Source organism: Nyctereutes procyonoides, unplaced genomic scaffold (genome assembly GCF_905146905.1).
Source record: "Nyctereutes procyonoides isolate TBG_1078 unplaced genomic scaffold, NYPRO_anot_genome, whole genome shotgun sequence".
Taxonomy (NCBI): domain Eukaryota; kingdom Metazoa; phylum Chordata; class Mammalia; order Carnivora; family Canidae; genus Nyctereutes; species Nyctereutes procyonoides.
This window is the reverse complement of record NW_026575048.1, coordinates 12,436,119-12,450,443: the sequence shown is the minus strand read 5'-3', so window position 1 is coordinate 12,450,443 and position 14,325 is coordinate 12,436,119.

Here is a 14,325-nt window from a genome sequence, read left to right as displayed (position 1 = left end):
CATTTTACATATGAGAAGACTCAGGCTCAGAGAAGTTAAGTAACATTTTAACAATCACAAAGCTGATGAGTAGCCATAGTTGGATTTAAACTCGTCTCCCTGATGCCAGAACCCTGACCCCTTATGCTTGACTGCCAGTTAATATCTCAAAGTATTAAGAATCCTTTCCAAATCCTACTGGCTTCAGTCATTCCCCAATTTCTCCATAATTTCCCAATTCCATCTACACAACAGAATGCCTTTTCTAAGCAGGTCATCATGTCTTTTTCCTTCTTTCTATTCCTTGCCCATTTGCTGGTGTTCTTGTTCATTTCCTTCTTGGAGAAAAGCAATACCCACCTAACTGGTCTCCTTGCCTGGAGTCTCAAATTCTGCGGTCCATTTTTCTTACAGTATCTAGGATGATCTTCAGTTTAAAACCCTCCATTGGTTCCTTTTTCTTTCAGGGCAAAACATCTAAGCATTCTTGGATACAAGAACCTTCATTTTCATACTGCCTTGGCCAAAAGCATCCACCTCCCTCCATACCTTACACTTGACATGCTTAGCTGAGCATCCTTCAGCACCTTTGGCTCAAGCTCTTCCCTCTACCTAGAAAATCCTTCTCACCATATCACCAGAGTCTTACCAATTCTAAAGGTTCAGCTCAGGTGTCAGCTTTCTCCAAGCCTTGGGCTATATTAAATGAATCTCTTCCCTCTCTTATTGGCCTGTGCTACACATTATCCCAAGCATCATTGCCTGGTGCTTTTGTTCATGTGTCTCTCCAGCTGTAAATTGCCCTATTCATCTCTTTATCCACAATGTGTATAACTAGGTGCCTGGCATAGAGTAGATTCTCAATTAGGTTTTGCTCAAATGACATTGGAGTGAACCAGAGAAGGCTCAGTCTAGTCCCAGAACTGGCCACAGCACTTCACAGTTTGTATGCACAGTTTGTTGAGAGATGATTTGCCATGGAGAGAAATGATCCTCTATCCCTTCAAGAATGCCTGTGCAGGAAACAACCTCAGAAAATATTGATAATGTCTCCTTTTCAGACAGAGAGCAAATTTGTTTCCTTACCAGCATGTCCTTTGGGATAAGTGTTGGGGATATTTGCTGGCAGACCCTTGTAAGATCAGAGTTTCCCAAGGTCAGGTTCCTAGCAGTGACAAGCATCCACTTGGGTCCCTCTGTATCACCCCTGTGAGACTTGGAAAGCAAGGGGAACTGATAAAAACATGAAGCTCATGGCATCTGCTGTGCTGTGAATAATAAAGTTATTTGTCTCTGACTCAGAAATTTCATCTTTCCTGCCAGGACCTGTGAGAGGGTCATAGCCTCATTTGTTGGCTTTCAAGTGGGGTGAAATCTCAGATGCTCCACATTTCTTTATATGGCCCCTAAGGTCCCAAATAGAAAAGGAATTCCCCTCCAGAACTTCAGACATTTAATGGCCACCAGTATATTATCCCAGCTTCTTCATTTTTAAAGAGATCCAGAGAGACTACATCATTTTTCCAAGGTTGCACAGCTTATTACTTGCTGTGTGGAAGCAGGACTGTGTCCTGCAACGGATAGACTCTGTAATCATTTCAGGCCACATATTGTTACTTAATAGCTTCTGCTATTTATTTAACCTCTCTGAGCTATGTCCTACTCATCCATAAAATACGGTTCATATATCTATGTCAGAGTGTTGTTGAGAGAATAGAATCAGATGAGATAATGGATGAAGCTGCCTAGTGAGACAATCTGGGGGCTTAGGGGGAGTTTCTTGAAATAGATACTGGGGGGGAGGGGGAAGACTTAGGATTGTTCCTGCAAATGGTCCAAGTAAGAATGACTTCTGGCTCAGCCTATTTCTCAGCCTCTATGACTCTGAGCCACTTAATTTCTCTCTGCTTCTCAACATAAATGAGATTAAACAGACTAATCAGACTACCTATCAGAGATATTAACTACGTTAACTAAGAACTTTGGTAATGCACAGTATTTCCCTGGTGGGCAGCCCACAACAGAGTTCCCAGTATGTTGCTCCATTACACTTTCTGCCTATTTCAATACAGAAACAATTCTTGTCATCTTGGGAGGCTCATCCTACCATTTTTACATAGTGAGAAACTCAATTTCAATAAATTTTGAAAGATTCATTTTCTCCAACGGTGGAATTCATGATCAGTGTTTAAGGTTGGAATGAGGTGGGAAACATACCACTAAGATTCTTTTGAATTTCATATACCTAAGAAAACCCATGCTTCTCCTAAACTTCTCAACTGTGAAATCAAATGTCATTTTCTTTGGATTTTATACTCTAGAAGGTATAACTTTTGGGGAAAGTTCTGCTAAAATTCTGAAAACATCCAGATAGGCTAAAAAAAAAAAAAAAAATAGATCATGGTTTCCATGCAGGAGTACAGACTTTCTTCTTCCTACCTTAGGAGGAATAATAACAAAAAAATGAAGCTTGACCAATTGTCCACTCACTCCATTTCCTGGGAAAACCAGGGATAAGTGTCCTTAACTAGGACAAAAGTTTAAGCTGTCCTAACTTTAATATGGCATAATTGAGCAAATCTTGGAAGCCCAACATGTGCTAGGTCCTTGAAGTGAAAGAAAGAAGTTTGAAACTCATTTCTTCCCTTCCAAAAGCCTACAATCATGGTAATGGAAACATGAAATGGACATAATAAATCATTTAGCCCTATATGGAAGTCTTTGCTAACTGCCACCGATTGTCTCTGACTCTCCTTCAAAGGGACTCTAAAGATGAGGTTAGTGATCCTAACTGACATGGAAGAAAAAGGGTAGAGAATATATTTTTCTCATGAACTGCAAAGTCTATATAGATAACCTTTGGCTTATAATGAGGTTACATCCAGATAAATTCATCATAGGTTGAAAATATTATGTTAAAATGCATTTAATACACCTAACCTACCAAGCATCAGAGTTTAGTCTACCTTATATTAGCCTACAGTTGGGCAAAATCATCTAACACAAAGCCTATTTCATAATAAAGGGTTGTATATCTTATATCATTTCTTGAATACTGTACTGTGAGTGAAAAAGAATAATTGTATGGGCGTGAAAGTATTGTCAGTGTATCCGTGGTTTGCCCTCGTGATCTGACTGGGAGGTGCACTCACTGCCACTGCCCAGCGTCATGGGAAAGGTGGTATCATGTATTGCTGGCCCAGGAAAAGATCCAAATTCAAAATCTGATGTATTATTTCTAGTTAATGCATATTGCTTTTGCAGCATTGTAAAATCAAAAACTTGTAGGTTGAACCATCATAAGTTGGGGACTGTCTATATACTATTTAAATCAGCAATTTTTACAACAACAAACATTGTGCATAGCCCATAGGCTTATTTAAATCGAATAGTACTGAGTTATAACAATTATATATTTGTAGGTTATCTAAATGGAGGAGGAAATATATACTCACTGTTCTTTATAAATGTGACTTTAAATGTTTCTGAAAAGATAAATTTTCAGCATCATTCTGGTCACAGAAGAGAGAAGCTGAAGCTAAGTATGAGCTGAATTAGATGAGTTTCCCAGTCCCCTCAAACCGTAGTTGAGAAATTTTGGCCCTGTCTCTACCCCTGTAAGCCTCTGCCTGTTTTCGCCCTCCTCTTTTCCCTGTGTGATTTTTATTTTCATGAACCACAGCAACCAATGTCCTGCAGGAAGAGAAAATATCTCTGCCATTTTAAAAGTTGCTTGTGAAGATTGTGGCTTTAGGCCCTAGACTGGACTGACTCTAAAAGGCTTAGTCGGGCCATATTTAGGGGCAAAACTCTGAAACTGATGAAACTTCTTTGAGTGGCCTACAGATTCCACTATCTTCCTCATCATCAGCCATGACACTCAAAGAAGTTTCTTTAGGCTTTTCTTCCTTGTCCATGAAATTATCTATAGCAAAAGCTACACAATAAAAGTCAACAAAATAAAACTATTCTGCAGATGGGCTGTGTTTGGTCTTCATAAAGGGTCTTAAAAGAATAGAGTTAATTTTGAATATTTATAAGTCTGGATATAACGCTTAAAGTCAGAATGGAAGTCTTCCTTAAAATAAATAAAATTAAGCATGTTGTGACCGTGGACTCACCTTTCTTCACGGTGGCTGATGGCTGATGCTGAATAGCAGTCATCCCCTCTGCATGAGATGCAAACCTTCCTCACTACCATGGATCCTTCCAATCCCCAGGGGCCCCACAGCAAGGCTGGGTGTTGATTTTCATTTGTTGTAGCATTGAGTTGTCTTCTTATAGTCAAGTTCAGAGGGAAAGAAACTAGTTCTTTTATCTACACTTCTACCAAATGACAAAACAGAAGATATGTGGCAACATATATTTAACTAATGCTTCCAGGGTGTCAGTGATTAATCCAAGTATGTGGGGGATAGCAGAGTATATGAAAGAAATATGCATATGGAATTTGTACTCAAGTGGGGATTTATAAACAATAAACTATATTTATGGATAATGAACAATAAAAAATGAAGATAATTTGAGGGAACAGAAAGTGTTATTTATTTATTTATTTATTTATTATTTATTTATTTATTTATTTGAGAGAGAGAGAGTGTGTGTGTGCATGTTCATGAGTGGAGGGAAGGGCAGAGGCAAAGAGAAGCAGACTCCCTGCTGAGTTCAGAGCCCAGTGCAGGGTTCTGTCTCAAGAACCTGAGATCATGATCTGAGTCAGAATCATGAGTTGGACGCTTAACTGCTTGAGCCATCCAGGTGCCCCCAGAAAGTGTTATAACAAAGGTAAAATAGAAAAATGTAGAGTGAATAAAAAGGGAAAAGTGGAGGGGATGATATCGGACAGAGAGGTAGGGGAGAGAGATCAAGAAGCAACTTGCCAGGACAGAGTTTGGATCATATTCCAAGTGCCTGCTTAAAACTCCACAATAGCTATTGGAGCAAACAGACCTGACTTGTTCTTTGAAAGATCAGTGTGGCTGCTATGAGAGAAATGGCTCTCAGGGGAAGAACAGACAATTAAATGCGCCAGGAAGACATGGCAATGATTTGTGCTAGTCTCAGACTGGCAGATGGTGAGAAATGGTCAGAGGTAGGTTATGTTTTAGAGGTCATAGTAGCAAAGCTTAGTGCTGGATTGAATTTGGAGTATTCAAGAAAGAGAAATATGAAAGTGAACTTTTGAGCCTGAGCAACTGGATGGGAGAGATAGGAAATGCTGAAATGGGATTGGGGGTGATGCTGAATGGGTGCAAGAAAACCAGATTTGGTGAATAGTGGAAACATTGTCACTGTTATAGGAATAGTGGCACAGAGATGATTATGACACACTAAAGCATAGATGTTGAGTAAGCAGTAGGATATGAAAGCATGGAATCTAAGAAGAGGATTGGTCTGAGGGAATTTAGTGGCTGAGATTGAGTTAGATTACCTAAGTAAAGAAGAGAGAAAAGACAGAGGTGGAGTAAATATTCTTGGGTCATCCCAACACAACATAGAAGAGGACAAAGATGCATGAAAGATGGTTGAGAAGAAAGGTATACTAGGATAGAAGGAAACTGAGTTGAGGACAGTTTTACTGAGCCCTATGTAAGAGAATGTTTCAAAGAGAGTGTTTCAGATCAACTCAGTCATATGCTACTGAGAAGTCAAATAAAAGTGAATGAAAATTGATCGTTGTCTTTGTCAAGATGTAGTTTTGGGTAAAATGGTTGAACTATTTCAGTGGAATGGAGAATGGAAAAACCTAGAAGTAGGTTGAGACAGTAATTTTAGGAGACAACATTGAGGATGAGTATTAAACATCACTTTTGAAAGGTTTTGATGTTAAGAACAGGAGAAAAATGTAATTGTATCTGGAGTGTGACTTAGAGTTTCAGAAGCACATTGGTGTGCTGATTGGAGTGGTCTTTTAGAGAGGAAATATATAACGTAGAATTGCAGATCCACGGAAAGTAAGATGGGATGGAGTTAGAGATAAGTGCAGGGTTTGAACTGAAATCAGAGTTTACTGCTTCCATTTACTAAGATGTCAAAAAAAAAAAAAAAAGTTGAGATGCTGGTGGTTTAATAGGCTGGTCCCGTGAAAATGATGTAGCTTTCATCTGAGTGCAGTTCTTTTCTTTATGGAGATGATCAGCTGACAAGGGTGATTAGTCTTAGAACTGTGAGTAGAATTTAAAAAAAAAAAAAAGTGTGAAATAGCCATCCTGGAGAGTGGGAGAATGAAATCAGTAGAGAAATGGAGTGACATCATCTAGCACTATTGAGTGACCATTTGAAACACGCAGTCATTGATACGTAATTCTTTTCAATATAGCTTTATGATTTCAATCCCTTAACATTCAATAATTCAAGTTCAGAAGTGAAATGAATGCTTAGTTGGGTTTCACCAGGACTTGGTCCTTGATAGTCAAGTACAGCAGAAGGAAGATGGGGCAGAGGAAGTGAGAGTGTTTGTAATAGGATATTTATAGTGCTGAGCCATGGAATCTAAGCTGGATTACTGAAGGAATAAGGACATGGGGAGGGATTGAAAGTAAAAGTTCTATGGGATCAGTGGTTGAGGGGATGCTGGTGTAGGAATTATAGGGTAAGTTGGAAGGACGGAGATAATGGTCTTCAAGAGTGGGATTTACATTTTATAGGTTGCTTTGTCATACACCATTGTGCTTGTTAATTTTATATGTCAACTTGGCTGGGCTATGGTGCCTAGCTGTTTGGTGAGACATTAGTCTAGTTACAGCTATGAAGGTAATTTTTAGATGGGATTAACATATAAATCAGTAGACTCCATAATGTGGGTAGGTGTCATCCCATCAGCTGAAAGCCGTTAGAGCAAAGACTAAGGTTTCCCAAATAAGGAGTACTCCCCAAAGATTGCAACATAGAAACTTGGCTTGAGTTTTCAGCCTATTGCTCAACAGAATGTGGATTTAAGTCAACTCTTACTTACCTGCATTTCCAGCTTGCTTGCCTCCCCAACATATTTCAGACTTTCAGAATTGCATAAGCCAATTCCTTAAAATAACTCTAGATAGATAGATAGATAGATAGATAGATAGATAGATGATAGATTAGATGGATGGTGGATAGATAGAGAGATCTCCAATTGGTTATGTTTCTTTGGAATACCTTAATACAACCATCTATAATTCTGAAGGTGAATCATGACAGGTTATTCCCTGCTTAAACTATCCAGTTGCTCTCCACAGCATTGAGAATAAAATTTTAAATCCGCTTTTGATCCACAAGACCGTACATGATGTAGCCCTTGCCTCAAAAAAGGATTGCATTTCATGTCACCTTTTCTCTTGCTATATTCTCATCATGGTGCCCTTTTTCCTGTTCCTTGAGCACAACAGACATTTTCTGCCTCAGACCTTTGTACTTGTATGTATGTCCTGGAGTCAGACTGCTTGGATTTAAATCAGAGCTCTGTTGCTTATTAGCCCCATGACCTTGATAGGTCACTTAATCACTCTGTGCCTTAGTTTTCTAATCTGCAAAAAAAGGAAATAATGGTGGGAAATAACTTATAGTAGTGTTGCTGCATTAAATTAATTAAAACAAATAGGATTTAACTCAATGCTTAGATCTTACAAGGTGCTCAATACATGTAGGGTATCATGAAGCTGCTTGAATATGCTTTGCTCACTTTTTACCAATGGCCTCCTTTAATTCATTCAAACTTAAGTTCAAATACCACTGCCTCAGAAAGCCCTCTCTACTATTTTTGCACAGGTATCATATGCCCAAGTGTTTCCATGAGCCCTCTGCAGTTCCAGGGTAGGACTGGTGATTAATCCCACCCAATTTTGATAATCTCAATTCCCTTGTCAGGGTTGGGTTTAGGCATGGTTATGTGATGCCATCCAGCCTCATGAGAGCTAGAATGTTCAAGACATTTCCTTTTATAACATTTATTTTTATTTTTTATTTTTTGAGAGAGAGAGCATGTGCATAGTCAGGAGAGAAGTAAAAAGGGAGGGGGCAGAGGAACAGAGGGAGAGGGAGAAAGAGAGAGAGAATCCCAAGTAGTCTCCAAACCCAGCACAGAGCCCATGTGGGGCTCAATCTCACAACCCTGAGATCATGACCTGAGGCAAATCCAAGAATCAGGTGCTTAGCCAACTGAGCCACATAATACTCTCTCTTTTTTTTGTTTCTTTTTAAAAAGATTTTATTTATTTATTCATGGGAGACACAAAGAGAGAGGCAGAGACATAGGCAGAGGGAGAAGCAGGCTCCCACGGAGAACCTGATGTGGAACTTGATCCCAGAACCCCGGGATCATGACCGGAGCCAGAGGCAGACACTCAACCAGTGAGCCACCCAGGTGCCTTCCCTCTTTTTTTATTTTTATTTTATTTTTTATTTTTCAGAGAGAAAGAAAGACATTTGCTTTGTTTTCACAAAGAAAACAAGAAAGTCCATGCTTTCTTTTGTCATTAAGTGAGGACTTAATGCTTGAAACTGTAGCAGCCATCATATACCAGGAGAGAAAAGCCAGAAACATTCCAGAGCCTGACATTGTTTCATTGCTGCGTCAACCAATCCTCCGGCTGCCTACTCCATGTTTTATTATGCAGGGTGATGTTACTATACTCTAACCTTTAATTGGGTTTAAAGGTTGCTACTTTAATTGGGATTTTCACTTTGTATGATTCTTAACTGATACACTTCCATGACTCATTTAGGTGTATGGGCCAAATACCTGCCCGCACCCCCCAGTTACTTTATTTTTCTTCTTCAGTTGTAATTGCCTGATATTATTACATTTGTTTATTAAATTGTTTTAGTCTACCTTCCCCTTATTGAAATGAAACTCCTCAAAAGCAGAGATCAGCCTGCCTCCGACATTCCTGAGACCTCTAGGCCTAGGAGAGTAACTGGTACATGTATGACTGCGTGTTATTAAATTTCAAAAAATGAGTGAAAGAAAGTGAGAATCAGAAGTTTAGGCCTCTTACCATACATGCCCATGTTTCTCAGCAACTGGATGACACTGGCTAAGTTTCTTAACCTCTTGGTATTCAAGTACTCTGTGTTTATAAAACTTGTCCATACCAGGCTACAATGAGGTTTGGTTGAAAGGTCACGTGTGAGAGCTTTATAAATGGAACTGCAAGGCACAAATGTGAGGGAGGATTACTTTTCCTTTATGAATAACACATGATTTTTATCTGAAATTACTTAGTGTTATTATTGTTTAAGGTCATAAGAGAATAATTCTCAAGAAAAACATTGAACTTTAACTTATCAAATAGGTAATTGACATGAATTAGAAATGCTATATACCAGCATAGTACTGTAGGGTTTACTTTTCTGGAGTATTCAGATTTTTTTCACTTTTCTGGACACTAAGAGCTTTTTCTCCCAGAGTATTCTGTAAGAAATTTTAAATTCCTAATAACAACAACAAAAAGTCATTACTAAAGGCAGCAATAGATAGATAAATAAATAAATAAATAAATAAATAAATAAATAAATAAATGGAAAAAATACTGTCATTTCCTTTCCACTGGACAGCAGAAGTCTTTTTTTTTTTAAATATCCTATCTCAATCTCTTTATTATGTTTTCTATTTTTAAAGATTCAAATCCAGGCTTCATCAGGATAATGGGGCAGGAAGACAGAGCATTTCTCTTAATATCTAAACATTTATTTACCAAATACACAGATCAGACTAACCCACATAATGCCAATGGTATATTAATTTTCACCTATGGCCCAGGGGATGATATTCTTCTTGATTGAATGGATTGCCATTTAAGCCTTCAGCAATACAGGTTAAAGAGGGAGAAAATTATATCCCATGTGTAGCTAATAAGTGAAGCAATTAGAACTATTTAAGAACCAACCCTAAGGTAGTCTGCGGTTCCAAATATTTTAAGTGGGGTGGTGTTACAGGTAGGCAGCCCTGCTACGTGGTTCCAAATATCTTAAGTGGAATGGTGTCACAGTGTGCTATGAGGCTATCATTTGTAATAGAGCACATTAAATTAAGAAGAAAATTTTTCCTGTTTTATGTATTATATTTATTAAAATTTGGCTATTTCTTGGACACCAAGTGGCAAGTGCAGATTATGCCAATTCTTGTTTATTCAGGTGCTTGATCTGGAACATAGTTGTGATCCGTGCACAAAAGCACCTGCGCTTTGTTTATGCAAGAGATCATCAGAAATTTGTTCGGAGTTTGTGAATTCAGACTTTAGAATGAGTTATAATAAACAGAAGAGCTCTTCCTGGTGGATAAGCATCAGCAGCCGCTTTAGATCTGTTCCTTTAACTCTCTCATGATGCTGTGAGGGAAGTGTGTTTAGATGTACTGTATTTGTGGCATTTGTTGGAAATGTGACCAAAATTAAGAGCAAGAATGGCCCTGCAGAGCACCTCCCTTTCCCTTAGAGATTCCAGATTGAACTCTGTGAAAATGCAATATATAATTGCAGAAAGGAAATGAAAAAACACTACCTCATTATTAGATATGTTAGTGCCCATATGGGCTCCCTGAGAAAAATGCAATGGGCCCCACCTTCCCCCAGGGCTCATGTACAAATTCAGGTATCCTCTCATCCCCTAAAGGAATAAGGAAAGAGGAGAGAGAATGAGCTGGCTATGCTCCGAGAGTGACCCTTAAGCCTGTATGTTTGTGACCACTTAATGCACATCGAGTCTGTCTACTGGTAAACCTTGCATAATTTGTATTCCAGCCTTTGAGAATGATTTGATGACAAAATCCGCCTTTCATGGGTGGTGGAAGAACCTAGAGAAGACAGACAGGAAGAGAGGAAGCAGCTTTTTCTGTTCTGTAGAGACCATCACTTTAACTATGTAGATGAGAAAGTAGAGGTTCACAGTGGTCACATCTTTTACTGAGTTTCACAGTTGGAAAGAGGCAGAGCCAGATTCTGAAGTCAAGGCTGCATGATTCTAAGTGACTCACAATGGCCCTGCTTGCCCTTTCCCCTGCCCTGTGCTATTTCTCCAAAGTACCCTTTATTTGGCTTCCTAATGTACACCAATTGAAGAACAAAACATAACAGGTGGTAAAGGCATTGCTACAGACACGCACACAGACAGTTGCCCAGAGGGACAGAAATGTCACACTGGAGTCATGTGACTGACTTATAGCTGCCAGTGGAATTATATTTCTTATGAACACATAAAAGAACTACACTGTCTGCTGGCCCCTCCACACACACACACATCCATCCACCCTCTCCCCCCGCCCCCACACAGGCACATTACTGTTTTGCACTGAATGTAGGGAGAAATTACTCCATATTCCGCAGCAGCATGTAAGGTCATTCATCGTCTTACAACTCAATATTATATTGATCACCAACAATATATTGCTCACTAAGAGAAATACTCGGTGTACATTATTTTAAAAGGCAGGAAAGATTATAATGAAGGGATTCTATAAGCATATTTCATGATATACCAGTCTCACAGCAATGAATTGCTGAAAAGCAGAGGGATTTTATGGCCAGATCAGGGTTTGAACTACTGCATTTTATGCAAGCCTTTGGATGATTCACACTGTGTATTAGCATGCAAAATAATAAATATGATAATAAATAAACCTTTTTACTTTTTTGCATTAACTCAACACTGCCCAACCTTACTCCATCTTAAAAGCCCTTTAATGACACTCATAATACAAGCCATGGAACTGGATTTCAAGAGAATTCCCTATAAAAAAAAAAAAGGATAATGAAGTTTGGCAATAATAATCAGAATGTTAAAGTTTTCTCTTTTGAAAATCTTCAAAAAGAAAAGTTCTGGCACTCAGAAGTTCTGGTAAACTCCAGGTACCGGAGCTTTCCCTGGATGGTCTACTCCATTCACTAAATAAATGGAACTTCATTCTATCAAGCTACCATATTCTCAGAGAAATTAAAATGTTTTTAGGATAAAATGGTTATTTCGAGTCTCTTAGTTGAATGGATTTATTTTCCAGTAATCCTCTTCCCAAGTAAAAGATCTCAGAAAATTCTAGTGCTTTGCTTACTATGATAAACAAATCTGATCAATGGTCTAAGATCTCACTGATTTTCCAGTAATTGACCTTGAGCCTTGTAAAATTGACCTTGGGTTATTGAAAATCTGCTTCCTCAGAGAAGATTGTTTTCCTCTCAAATCTTTTTCTTTTTTTTCTTTCTTTTTTCTTTTCTTTTTTTTTTTTTTTTAAGTGAATCAATGACAGAAAAAGGTGAATTTCTTCTAGGGGCAGGTTAAAATGAGACCTACAAGTAACACTTGTCATGCCATCTCACCATCTATGTCAGGGGGAAAGTAGAAAAAGGGAAAAAAAATACAATAAACAATAGCGTTCAGCGCTTCAGGGACTTTATATTTTCTCATTTTTTCCCAAATAAAAGAGTTACAGGGACCATTTTCACTCTAGAAGGCTGTCTCTTCCTCTCATCTTCAAAAATACTTATGTTTAGCCTCTGTGTTCAGACCTGCCCATCAGACATAGAAGGACTGACTGGCCTAATGTGATTATCATACAAAAAAAGGAAAGAAAAGGGAAGAAAGAATATTATGTCCAAATGGCAGTGAACATCAAGAAGAGAATAGATCGACACTGTTTTTCTGCATTTGAAACAAGTGCTCACATCAGGAAATCTAATAGACCATCCCCAAGCCAGAAATCAAAAGACGAGCACCTTTTGGTTAGATGCAGTCGGTCCTTTCTGTTGTGAATAGATGCAGTGAAGCATTTGAAACTGCCAAGTGACAACCCAGAGAATACTTGAATCTTTTATTTCTCTCTCTCTCTCTCTCTCTCTCTCTCTCTCTCTCTCTCTCTCTCCAGCGAATCAACAGACTATATTCTCTTCTTCTACATTTGGTCTGACAAGCCGCAATTTTTGTATGAAAGGCAGATGAACAAGCGGATGAATGCTTTACAGCTACAGTACAGGTAGCTACCTGCCAGCTACACGGGAGCTAAGGGGAAGTCACATGGTCTGGGTACAAGGAGCCGTATCCCTCCAATTCAAAGGGTTTTCAAATCGCAGTCATCGTTTTACGCCTGATGGCAGAAGGTCCCAGCGATTTTTCATTGCTCCCGGGTGACAATATCCCCCTGAACATACCTGTGAAGAAACTTCCAAGCCCTTGTGCTTGGAATTTTTATTTTACGGAGTACTGCAGCCTTACTTACAGGGTACTGATGGGGAGCCCTACAGGGGCTTCAGGAAAGTAGATGGCCAGAGGGGCCAGATAGGAGGGGCCAGAGGGCCAGCCTCTCAGAAGCTTGCCATGTCCTTGATGCCCCATCTGGGTACTGGATTCTCTTATTTCCCCTGCCCTATTTTAGATGAAATTTCTAGGACATCCTGGCTCTCTCTCTGACACCCCCCACCACCCTGTACTTCTAAAATTGTCACTGGTCTGTTACCTGGGGATCCTTTGATTCTCCATACCTTGTCTAGATCTGGAAAAGATCTGACACAGCACATGGTTAGATTTGATGTCCTTCCCTAGGGGCTGCAGTTCTGTGCCTGAGATTTGCCAACATCCACTGGAACTCCGCCTCTTGCCAGCAAGCCATGGAACTGATGCTGCAATGGAATGTTCCAGTCTCCTTCGGGGAGTGGGTAGAGAGGGCAGGCAGAGGGTGACAGACAGAGCAGGAATGGGATGGTGCACTGAATATAGAGACCAGATCATGATACCAGCCAGGAAACACCTCAGGTACCATGTTCAAATGGAAGTATGGAAGTATAAAATCCTGGGATCAGGGACTGAAGCAAGGCCAAACCAAACTGGTAGAAGCTAGCAATAAGCTAAGTGAGTTCTGGGGGTCTACATAGAACAGTCCTGCATTCCCTGACTTTCTTGGTCAGTTAAAATCACACTTGGATAATGCACTGGTTTAAAGATACAATGCCCAGAATATGCATATTAAATAAACTCTTAAAAGATAAAGGCGGAATTCTGGGAAGTAGTTTGGAATAAGAAGATGACAGAGCACAGATAGCTAATACCTTTAAGGACTGAGAATAAAGAGTATCAGAAAATATCTCTGTTCTCAAAGACCTCAGAGTCCAGGGAAAATGTCAACATGCATACAAGTTGTTACAATGCCATGGGATAAACGCTGTACCAGCTCTGTGATGGCCTTAAAGATGGACCAGGTCACAACTATCACAGCTGTGAGAGCTAGCAGCATGTCAGCTACCTCCGGGAACAGAACAGATTTGAAACCCACCCAAAATCCCATCCCCAGGGAACTATCAGTATTTGAAATTCCCACTCTCAGGGTATGGCTTTTTTTTTTTAAGATTTTATTTATTTATTTATTTATTTATTTATTTATTTATTTAT